Source organism: Oncorhynchus keta, unplaced genomic scaffold, assembly GCF_023373465.1.
Source record: "Oncorhynchus keta strain PuntledgeMale-10-30-2019 unplaced genomic scaffold, Oket_V2 Un_contig_7840_pilon_pilon, whole genome shotgun sequence".
Lineage (NCBI taxonomy): Eukaryota > Metazoa > Chordata > Actinopteri > Salmoniformes > Salmonidae > Oncorhynchus > Oncorhynchus keta.
In genome coordinates this window covers 104,387-116,028 of record NW_026289708.1, presented here as the reverse complement: position 1 = coordinate 116,028, position 11,642 = coordinate 104,387, and the positions used below count along the sequence as shown (strand labels likewise).

General features: G+C 52.7%; 1 pseudogene; it reads left to right on the top strand.

The window, feature by feature from the left end:
* Positions 1-4,242: 4,242 nt before the first annotated feature.
* LOC118381878 (phosphatidylinositol 3,4,5-trisphosphate 5-phosphatase 2A-like) overlaps positions 4,243-11,642 on the top strand; it is a 53,910-nt pseudogene continuing 46,510 nt past the window's right edge.

Below are 11,642 nucleotides of genomic sequence, written 5' to 3'. Positions count from 1 at the left end.
TGTTCTATACTCACCACAAGGCCAGTCCCCCTCTGCCCCCATGGTTTCCAGTGTTCTATACTCACCACAAGGCCAGTCCCCCTCTGCCCCCCCATGGTCTCCAGTGTTCTATACTCACCACAAGGCCAGTCCCCCCTCTGCCCCCCATGGTCTCCAGTGTTCTATACTCACCACAAGGCCAGTCCCCCTCTGCCTCCCCATGGTCTCCAGTGTTCTATACTCACCACAAGGCCAGTCCCCCTCTGCCCCCCATGGTCTCCAGTGTTCTATACTCACCACCAGGCCAGTCCCCCTCTGCCCCCCATGGTCTCCAGTGTTCTATACTCACCACAAGGCCAGTCCCCTCTGCCTCCCCATGGTCTCCAGTGTTCTATACTCACCACAAGGTCAGTCCCCCTCTGCCTCCCCATGGTCTCCAGTGTTCTATACTCACCACAAGGCCAGTCCCCCTCTGCCTCCCCATTGTCTCCAGTGTTCTATACTCACCACAAGGCCAGTCCCCTCTGCCCCCCATGGTCTCCAGTGTTCTATACTCACCACAAGGCCAGTCCCCCTCTGACCCCCCCATGGTCTCCAGTGTTCTATACTCACCACAAGGCCAGTCCCCTCTGCCTCCCCATGGTCTCCAGTGTTATATACTACCACAAGGCCAGTCCCCTCTGCCTCCCCATGGTCTCCAGTGTTCTATACCCACCACAAGGCCAGTCCCCCTCTGACCCCCCCCCATGGTCTCCAGTGTTCTATACTCACCACAAGGCCAGTCCCCCTCTGCCTCCCCATGGTCTCCAGTGTTCTATACTCACCACAAGGCCAGTCCCCCTCTGCCCCCCCATGGTCTCCAGTGTTCTATACTCACCACAAGGCCAGTCCCCCTCTGACCTCCCCCATGGTCTCCAGTGTTCTATACTCACCACCAGGCCAGTCCCCTCTGCCCCCCATGGTCTCCAGTGTTCTATACTCACCACAAGGCCAGTCCCCCTCTGACCCCCCCATGGTCTCCAGTGTTCTATACTCACCACAAGGCCAGTCCCCCTCTGACCCCCCCATGTTCTCCAGTGTTCTATACTCACCACAAGGCCAGTCCCCTCTGCCTCCCCATGGTCTCCAGTGTTATATACTCACCACAAGGCCAGTCCCCTGTGACCCCCCCATGGTCTCCAGTGTTCTATACTCACCACAAGGCAAGTCCCCTCTGCCTCCCCATGGTCTCCAGTGTTCTATACTCACCACAAGGCCAGTCCCCCTCTGCCCCCCATGGTCTCCAGTGTTCTATACTCACCACCAGGCCAGTCCCCCTCTGCCCCCCATGGTCTCCAGTGTTCTATACTCACCACAAGGCCAGTCCTCCTCTGCCTCCCCATGGTCTCCAGTGTTCTATACTCACCACAAGGCCAGTCCCCCTCTGCCTCCCCATGGTCTCCAGTGTTCTATACTCACCACAAGGCCAGTCCCCCTCTGCCCCCCCATGGTCTCCAGTGTTCTATACTCACCACAAGGCCAGTCCCCCTCTGCCCCCATGGTCTCCAGTGTTCTATACTCACCACAAGGCCAGTCCCCCTCTGCCTCCCCATGGTCTCCAGTGTTCTATACTCACCACAAGGCCAGTCCCCCTCTGCCTCCCCATGGTCTCCAGTGTTCTATACTCACCACAAGGCCAGTCCCCCTCTGCCCCCCATGGTCTCCAGTGTTCTATACTCACCACCAGGCCAGTCCCCCTCTGCCCCCCCATGGTCTCCAGTGTTCTATACTCACCACAAGGCCAGTCCCCCTCTGCCTCCCCATGGTCTCCAGTGTTCTATACTCACCACAAGGCCAGTCCCCCTCTGCCTCCCCATGGTCTCCAGTGTTCTATACTCACCACAAGGCCAGTCCCCTCTGCCTCCCCATTGTCTCCAGTGTTCTATACTCACCACAAGGCCAGTCCCCTCTGCCCCCATGGTCTCCAGTGTTCTATACTCACCACAAGGCCAGTCCCCCTCTGACCCCCCCCATGGTCTCCAGTGTTCTATACTCACCACAAGGCCAGTCCCCTCTGCCTCCCCATGGTCTCCAGTGTTATATACTCACCACAAGGCCAGTCCCCCTCTGCCTCCCCATGGTCTCCAGTGTTCTATACTCACCACAAGGCCAGTCCCCTCTGACCCCCCATGGTCTCCAGTGTTCTATACTCACCACAAGGCCAGTCCCCTCTGCCTCCCCATGGTCTCCAGTGTTCTATACTCACCACAAGGCCAGTCCCCTCTGCCTCCCCATGGTCTCCAGTGTTCTATACTCACCACAAGGCCAGTCCCCTCTGCCCCCCCATGGTCTCCAGTGTTCTATACTCACCACAAGGCCAGTCCCCTCTGCCCCCCATGGTCTCCAGTGTTCTATACTCACCACAAGGCCAGTCCCCCTCTGCCTCCCCATGGTCTCCAGTGTTCTATACTCACCACAAGGCCAGTCCCCCTCTGCCCCCATGGTCTCCAGTGTTCTATACTCACCACAAGGCCAGTCCCCTCTGCCCCCCATGGTCTCCAGTGTTCTATACTCACCACAAGGCCAGTCCCCTCTGCCCCCCATGGTCTCCAGTGTTCTATACTCACCACCAGGCCAGTCCCCTCTGCCCCCCATGGTCTCCAGTGTTCTATACTCACCACAAGGCCAGTCCCCTCTGCCCCCCCATGGTCTCCAGTGTTCTATACTCACCACAAGGCCAGTCCCCCTCTGCCTCCCCATGGTCTCCAGTGTTCTATACTCACCACAAGGCCAGTCCCCTCTGCCCCCCATGGTCTCCAGTGTTCTATACTCACCACAAGGCCAGTCCCCCTCTGCCTCCCCATGGTCTCCAGTGTTCTATACTCACCACAAGGCCAGTCCCCCTCTGCCTCCCCATGGTCTCCAGTGTTCTATACTCACCACAAGGCCAGTCCCCCTCTGCCCCCCATGGTCTCCAGTGTTCTATACTCACCACAAGGCCAGTCCCCTCTGCCCCCCATGGTCTCCAGTGTTCTATACGCACCACAAGGCCAGTCCCCTCTGCCCCCATGGTCTCCAGTGTTCTATACTCACCACAAGGCCAGTCCCCCTCTGCCTCCCCATGGTCTCCAGTGTTCTATACTCACCACAAGGCCAGTCCCCTCTGCCTCCCCATGGTCTCCAGTGTTCTATACTCACCACAAGGCCAGTCCCCTCTGCCCCCATGGTCTCCAGTGTTCTATACTCACCACCAGGCCAGTCCCCCTCTGCCTCCCCATGGTCTCCAGTGTTCTATACTCACCACAAGGCCAGTCCCCCTCTGCCCCCCCATGGTCTCCAGTGTTCTATACTCACCACAAGGCCAGTCCCCCTCTGCCTCCCCATGGTCTCCAGTGTTCTATACTCACCACAAGGCCAGTCCCCCTCTGCCTCCCCATGGTCTCCAGTGTTCTATACTCACCACAAGGCCAGTCCCCCTCTGCCTCCCCATGGTCTCCAGTGTTCTATACTCACCACAAGGCCAGTCCCCCTCTGCCTCCCCATGGTCTCCAGTGTTCTATACTCACCACAAGGCCAGTCCCCCTCTGCCTCCCCATGGTCTCCAGTGTTCTATACTCACCACAAGGCCAGTCCCCCTCTGCCTCCCCATGGTCTCCAGTGTTCTATACTCACCACAAGGCCAGTCCCCCTCTGCCCCCCATGGTCTCCAGTGTTCTATACTCACCACAAGGCCAGTCCCCCTCTGACCCCCATGGTCTCCAGTGTTCTATACTCACCACAAGGCCAGTCCCCTCTGACCCCCCATGGTCTCCAGTGTTCTATACTCACCACAAGGCCAGTCCCCCTCTGACCCCCATGGTCTCCAGTGTTCTATACTCACCACAAGGCCAGTCCCCTCTGACCCCCATGGTCTCCAGTGTTCTATACTCACCACAAGGCCAGTCCCCTGACCCCCCCATGGTCTCCAGTGTTCTATACTCACCACAAGGCCAGTCCCCTCTGACCCCCATGGTCTCCAGTGTTCTATACTCACCACAAGGCCAGTCCCCTCCCCCCATGGTCTCAGTGGAAAATCCAGAGGATTTAAGACCCGTCTGTCTGTTCTACTGACACGGATTGTGATGCTGTTCCGTCCTACATTAGCGCCCTGCTGCTAACGGCCTGAGCACCATTTCCCATGAGTATCTGAAGGAAGCTACGCTCTGGACCTGCAGGCTGTCAAACAGGGAGCCAGCTCTCTGCCCCACCTCAACAAGACACTGGTGTCCTCCTGCAAACGCCTCAATGGGTGAGACACACACACATAAACACAATGTTCTCTCTCACAGACACACACACACACACACTCAAAAGCTATCTGTGGGTGTGTGTAGGGAGGTGGATAAGGTTCTGTCTGGGCTGAGATCCTGTCCAAGGTGTTTGACCAACAGAGTGCCTTCATGGTGTCCAAGATGATACAGCAGGTACTCTACTTTTTCTACCTCTGTGTGTGTGTGTGTGTGTGTGTGTGTGTGTGTGTGTGTGTGTGTGTGTGTGTGTGTGTGTGTGTGTGTGTGTGTGTGTGTGTGTGTGCACGCAAGAGACAGATGGTGAGGTGAAATGTATGACTGGGAAGCACAGGAAGCTTAGACATGCCGCACCTTGGTTTCTCTTTACACACACACACACACACACACACACACACACACACACACACACACACACACACACACAGTGCTCCTGAGTGCACTGAGGGTCATGAGGAAAGAGCTCTTTGTCTCCCAGGGAAAACAACAAGAGTTCCTGGAGACAGCTGTGCTTGAGAGAGTCACGCTGTACACACACACACACACACACACACACACACACACACACACACACACACACACACTGTGGCTAATGTAGTCTTAAAGGGCCAGACCCACTTTCCCATGGTGTGACAACACACCATGGGGTCACGCCTGCATAGCATCTAGTGTTTCTGTGTATTGAAACGGTCTGTTTTCCTCTGTAGTCGGTGAATCAGGGTGGAGATCAGGAGTTGGAGAATCTGGTCACTAAACTGGCTATCCTCAAAGATCTACTGTCTTCTATAGAGAAGAAGGTAAGCCTACGAGCAGAGAAATATTATCTAGTAGTCATTCTATGTCCCCTGGAGGGGGAGGGATTGAAAGAGAGGGAGGGAGGGATTGAGAGAGAGGGAGGGAGGGATTGAGAGAGAGGGAGGGAGGGATTGAGGGAGAGGGAGGGAGGGATGGAGTAAGTGAGGGGCGGGAAGGATTGAGTGAGGGCGAGGGAGTGAGAGGGAGGGGTTGAGGAGAGATTGAGGGAGGGAGGGATGGAGTGAGGGGAGGGAGGGGGATTGAGTGAGGAGAGGGAGGGAGAGTGAATGAGAGGGAGGGATTGAGGAGGGGAGGGAGGGTTGGGGGAGGGAGGGATTGAGGGGGGATGAAGTGAGAGGGGAGGGATTGGAGGAGTGAGAGGGGGATTGGAGGAGTGAGAGGGGAGGGATTGAGTGAGTGAGGTGGAGGAAGGAGGGAGAGGGAGGGATGGAGTGAGTTAGAGGGGGTGGAGGGGGAAGGATGTAGTGAGAGGGGGAGGGATGGAGTAAGAGGGAGAGGGATGGAGGAGAGGGGGAGGGATGGAGGAGAGGGGGAGGGCTGGAGGAGAGGGGGAGGGCTGGAGGAGAGGGGAGGGCTGGAGTGAGAGGGGGAGGGCTGGAGGAGAGGGGAGGGCTGGATGGAGGAGAGGGGGAGGGATGGATGGAGGAGAGGGGGAGGGAGGGATGGAGGAGAGGGGGAGGGAGGGATGGAGGAGAGGGGAGGGAGGGATGGAGTGAGAGGGGAGGGATGGAGTAAGAAGGGGAGGGATGGAGTAAGAGAGAGAGGGGTGGAGGAGAGGGGGATGGAGGGGGATGGATTGAGTGAGGGGGATGGAGGGGGATGGAGTGAGAGGGGATGGAGGATTGAGGAGAGGGGGATGGAGGAGAGAGGGGGAGGGGGTGGAGGGGGAGGGGGAAGGATGTAGTGAGAGGGGGAGGGATGGAGGAGAGGGAGAGGGATGGAGTAAGAGGGAGAGGGATGGGAGGAGGGATGGAGGAGAGGGGGAGAGAGAGATGGAGGAGAGGGGGAGAGAGAGATGGAGGAGAGGGGGAGAGAGAGATGGAGGAGAGGGGGAGAGAGAGATGGAGTGAGAGGGGGATGGAGGAGTGAGAGGGGAGGGGGTGGAGGGGGAGGGGGAAGGATGTAGTGAGAGGGGGAGGGATGGAGTAAGAGGGATGGAGTGAGAGGGGGAGGGCTGGAGTGAGAAGGGGAGGGCTGGAGTGAGAGGGGGAGGGATGGGGGAGGGCTGGAGGAGAAGGGGAGGGATGGGAGGAGAAGGGGAGGGATGGGAGGAGAGGGGGAGGGAGGGATGGAGGAGAGGGGGAGGGAGGGATGGAGTGAGAGGGGGAGGGAGGGATGGAGTAAGAAGGAGAGGATGGAGGAGAAGATGGGAGGACTAGAGAGAGGGAAGAAGAAGACCAGGAAGTCACTAAACCAGTGTACATACCCCACACTGTGGTTGTTCAGGTTTCATAACTCGTTCTCTCTCTCCCCTCTCCTCTCTCTCTCCCTATCTCCTCTCTCTCCCTCTCTCCTCTCTCTCCCTCTCTCCTCTCTCTCCTCTCTCTCTCTCTCTCCTCTCTCTCTCCTCTCTCTCCCTCTTCCTCTCTCTCCCTCTAGGCTCTGAAGGCTGTGCAGGATTTGAGTGTGTCCACTCTCTCCTCTTTCCTCCTCTCACTCGCCACAGCAAAACCATCCCCGTACAGGCCTTTGAGGTACATGCAAACACACAGTGGGTGTGGCTCGGAATTCCTAGATTCTCCAGGAAGTGTGCCACACCTATCCCCATGTGTAGTTCTGTCTGCTCTGTGGTCCTACCTCTATTAGGATTTAGATGACTGATGTGACCAGAGTGTAGAGACCAAAGCCCCAAAGCTGTGCTCAGTGGAGCTGACAACTACTGAGTGGGTGTGATGGAAGGATGATCACTATCAGTAACCAGGAAGTGGACGCCTCAGCTAGCTAGCGCTCTGGAGATGTAAATACCACGCCTGCCTGGGGTCATGGTCCATTTCAATTCACTATGTTCAGGACATAGGCATTTGAATTCCATTTCAGGAATTTAAAATGGAAACCTTCCTGAATGAACTGACCTTAAATGGAAGTACTTTACCTCTATGTAAACAAACACTCCAGCTGAGTTGATTTAATGGGCTGGCTGAACAGGATCCAAGCTCAATACGTTACCATGGTGAATCACTCGACGATTAACATCACCTGGTCTGTTACGTGTTTCAGAAGTTAGTAACAGCTGGATTTGAGAAGCTGAATGTCCATTGGTCATAGCTCATATGGAGCTGAATATTGATTGACTCATTGATTGGTTTTCCACTCTGAGAGACATTGGTCGTGTTGGAGAGCATCAAATGGTGACTGACTGACTGATCTACAAACAATAACGACTAGTTATTTATGATGCAATGTCATTTGTAGATCAGTCAGTCGGCAGTCGCCTGCACTGTCGGTTGTGAAGCCAAATTTAAAATATAATACATTCTTGAACCTTTTATTTAACTAGGCAAGTCAGTTTAAAAAAGTCTTATTTACTATGACAGCCTCTCACAAATGGGGACAGGGGCTGGGATTAAAAATGTTAAATAAAATAACAGTATAGGACAAAACACACGAGAGACACAACATCACTACTTAAAGAGACCCACTGTAAGACAACAGCATGGGAGCAACACAGCATGGTAGCAACACATGAAAACACAGCATGGTAGCAACACAGCATGGTAGCAACACATGAAAACACAGCATGGTAGCAACACAGCATGGTAGCAGCACAGCATGGCAGCAACACATGAAAACACAGCATGGGAGCAACACAGCATGGTAGCAACACAGCATGGGAGCAACACAGCATGGTAGCAACACAGCATGGTAGCAACACAGCATGGTAGCAACACATGAAAACACAGCATGGGAGCAACACAGCATGGTAGCAACACAGCATGGTAGCAACACATGAAAACACAGCATGGTAGCAACACATGAAAACACAGCATGGTAGCAACACAGCATGGTAGCAACACAGCATGGTAGCAACACAGCATGGTAGCAACACAGCATAGTAGCAACACAGCATGGTAGCAACACATGAAAACACAGCATGGTAGCAACACAGCATGGTAGCAACACAGCATGGCAGCAACACATGAAAACACAGCATGGTAGCAACACAGCATGGTAGCAACACATGAAAACACAGCATGGTAGCAACACAGCATGGTAGCAACACAGCATGGTAGCAACACATGAAAACACAGCATGGTAGCAACACAGCATGGTAGCAACACAGCATGGCAGCAACACATGAAAACACAGCATGGTAGCAACACATGAAAACACAGCATGGCAGCAACACATGAAAACACAGCATGGTAGCAACACATGAAAACACAGCATGGTAGCAACACATGAAAACACAGCATGGTAGCAACACAACATGGCAGCAACACAGCATGGCAGCAACACAGCATGGCAGCAACACACGAAAACACAACATGGCACAAACATTATTGGGCACAGACAACAGCACAAAGATCAAGAAGGTAGAGACAACATCACACAAAGCAGCCACAAATGTCAGTAAGAGTTTCCATGACTGAGTCCTTGAATGAAGAGATTGAGATGAAACTGTCCAGTTTGAGTGTTTGTTGCAGCTCGTTCCAGTCACTAGCTGCAGCGAACTGAAAACACGAGCAACCCAGGGATGTGTGTGCTTTGGGGACCTTTAACAGAATGTGACTGGCAGAACGGGTGTTCTATGTGGAGGATGAGAGCTGCAGTAGATATCTCAGATAGGGAGGAGTGAGGCCTAAGAGGGGTTTATAAATAAGTATCAACCAGTGGGTCTTGCGACGAGTATACAGAGATGACCAGTTCAGAGAGTAGAGTGCAGTGATGTGTCCTATAAGGAGCATTGGTGGCACATCTGATGTCCGAATGGTAAAGAACATCTAGCCCGCTCGAGAGCACCCTTACCTGCCGATCTATACATTTTGTCTCTGTAATCTAGCATGGGTAGGATGGTCATCTAAATCAGGGTTAGTTTGGCAGCTGGGGTGAACGAGGAGCGATTACGATAAGAGGAAACCAAGTCTAGATTTAACTTTAGCCTGCAGCTTTGGTATGTGCTAAGAGAAGGACAGTGTAACATCTACTTGTATGAGGTGAAAACCTCAAGCTTTAAACCCTCAGAGGTAGTAATCACAGCTGTAGGGAGAGGGGCATTCTTCTTACCAAATCACATGACCTTTTGTTTTGGAGGTGTTCAGAACAAGGTTAAAGGCAGAGAAAGCTTTGTTTGTAGAGTGTTTAACACTGTATCACCGCCATATAAATGGATGAGAGAGCATCCTACTGCTTGAGCTATGTTGTTGATCACGGCCCAATAGACATGTCTGTCTGACGACACTAGACTGGGGAGGCAGCAGACACAGATAACCAGTCAGTCACCTACACTCCCTGTGTGGTTTATACAGCGGTTGAGTGGAAACGCCAGATGATTTCACACTCGCTGTACACTTCAGTGTGTGTGTGTTGGGGTCTGGTGTGTGTGTGTTCACCTCCTTTTAGCCACTTCCTGTTTGCAGGGAAGAAGTGTGTTGGTGAGATGAGTAAGATGCAGGGGGAGGGGTGTTTCCAGAGAGAGTTATACTGTAGCTGCACTGAGCTCTGTGACGTTGTTGCCTTTTTATTCTTATTTATACTAAAAGATGTAGGATACATTTCACTGAGAACCCAGATGAGATTGTTGACGTGGAATGCTATTGCCGGACATGCAGGATAGTTTAGTGAACTTGTGGAACTGACTGTGTGTCAACCCGCTGACTCCCCTGGTGGTGACACCTTGCATCTCTTAGGCTGAAGTTTATTATGTGGGTAATTAATTCAGATATTTGTTTCGTCTGTTTCTGTGTCCGTCCGTGTGTGTATCAAATTTTATTTATATAGCCCTTCGTACATCAGCTGATATCTCAAAGTGCTGTACAGAAACCCAGCCTAAAACCCCAAACAGCAAGCAATGCAGGTGTAGAAGCACGGTGGCTAGGAAAAACTCCCTAGAAAGGCCAAAACCTCGGAAGAAACCTAGAGAGGAACCAGGCTATGTGGGGTGGCCGGTGCCCTCTTCTGGCTGTGCCGGGTGGAGATTATAATTGTATCTGTCTGTTTTGTAACCCTCTGTCTGTCTGTCCCCTCCAGGTGAAGTTGGATGTGTTTTGTAACCCCTCTGTCTGTCTGTCCCCTCCAGGTGAAGTTGGATGTGTTTTGTAACCCTCTGTCTGTCTGTCCCCTCCAGGTGAAGTTGGATGTGTACCTGGCAGACCTGACTAAAATAGGGAAGAGTCAGAAGCACAGTCTGTCTGTGGACGTGGAGGGAGGGGTGCTTGTGGTGATGAAGAAGATGAAGGACAACCAGGAGGACTGGAACACCTTCACACACCACAAGAGTGAGGACACGTGTGTGTGTGTGTGTGTGTGTGTGTGTGTGTGTGTGTGTGTGTGTGTGTGTGTGTGTGTGTGTGTGTGTGTGTGTGTGTGTGTGTGTGTGTGTGTGTACACCGCTCAAAAAAATAAAGGGAACACAACACAATGTAACTCCAAGTCAATCACACTTCTGTGAAATCAAACTGTCCACTTAGGAAGCAACACTGATTGACAATACATTTCACATGCTGTTGTGCAAATGGAATAGACAACAGGTGGAAATTATAGGCAATTAGCAAGACACCCCCAATAAAGGAGTGGTTCTGCAGGTGGGGACCACAGACCACTTCTCAGTTCCTATGCTTCCTGGCTGATGTTTTGGTCACTTTTGAATGCTGGCGGTGCTTTCACTCTAGTGGTAGCATGAGACGGAGTCTACAACCCACACAAGTGTCTCAGGTAGTGCACCTCATCCAGGATGGCACATCAATGCGAGCTGTGGCAAGAAGGTTTGCTGTGTCTGTCAGCGTAGTGTCCAGAGCATGGAGGCGCTACCAGGAGACAGGCCAGTACATCAGGAGACGTGGAGGAGGCCGTAGGAGGGCAACAACCCAGCAGCAGGACCGCTACCTCCGCCTTTGTGCAAAGAGGAGCCCTGCCAGAGCCCTGCAAAATGACCTCCAGCAGGCCACAAATGTGCATGTGTCTGCTCAAACGGTCAGAAACAGACTCCATGAGGGTGGTATGAGGGCCCGATTTTTATTTTTATATATTTTTTTTGTGAAGAATCAACAACAAGTGGGACACATTCATGAAGTGGAACAACATTTATTGGATATTTCAAACTTTTTAACAAATCAAAAACTGAAAAATTGGGCGTGCAAAATTATTCAGCCCCTTTACTTTCAGTGCAGCAAACTCTCTCCAGAAGTTCAGTGAGGATCTCTGAATGATCCAATGTTGACCTAAATGACTAATGATGATAAATACAATCCACCTGTGTGTAATCAAGTCTCCGTATAAATGCACCTGCACTGTGATAGTCTCAGAGGTCCGTTAAAAGCGCAGAGAGCATCATGAAGAACAAGGAACACACCAGGCAGGTCCGAGATACTGTTGTGAAGAATTTTAAAGCCGGATTTGGATAGAAAAAGATTTCCCATGCTTTAA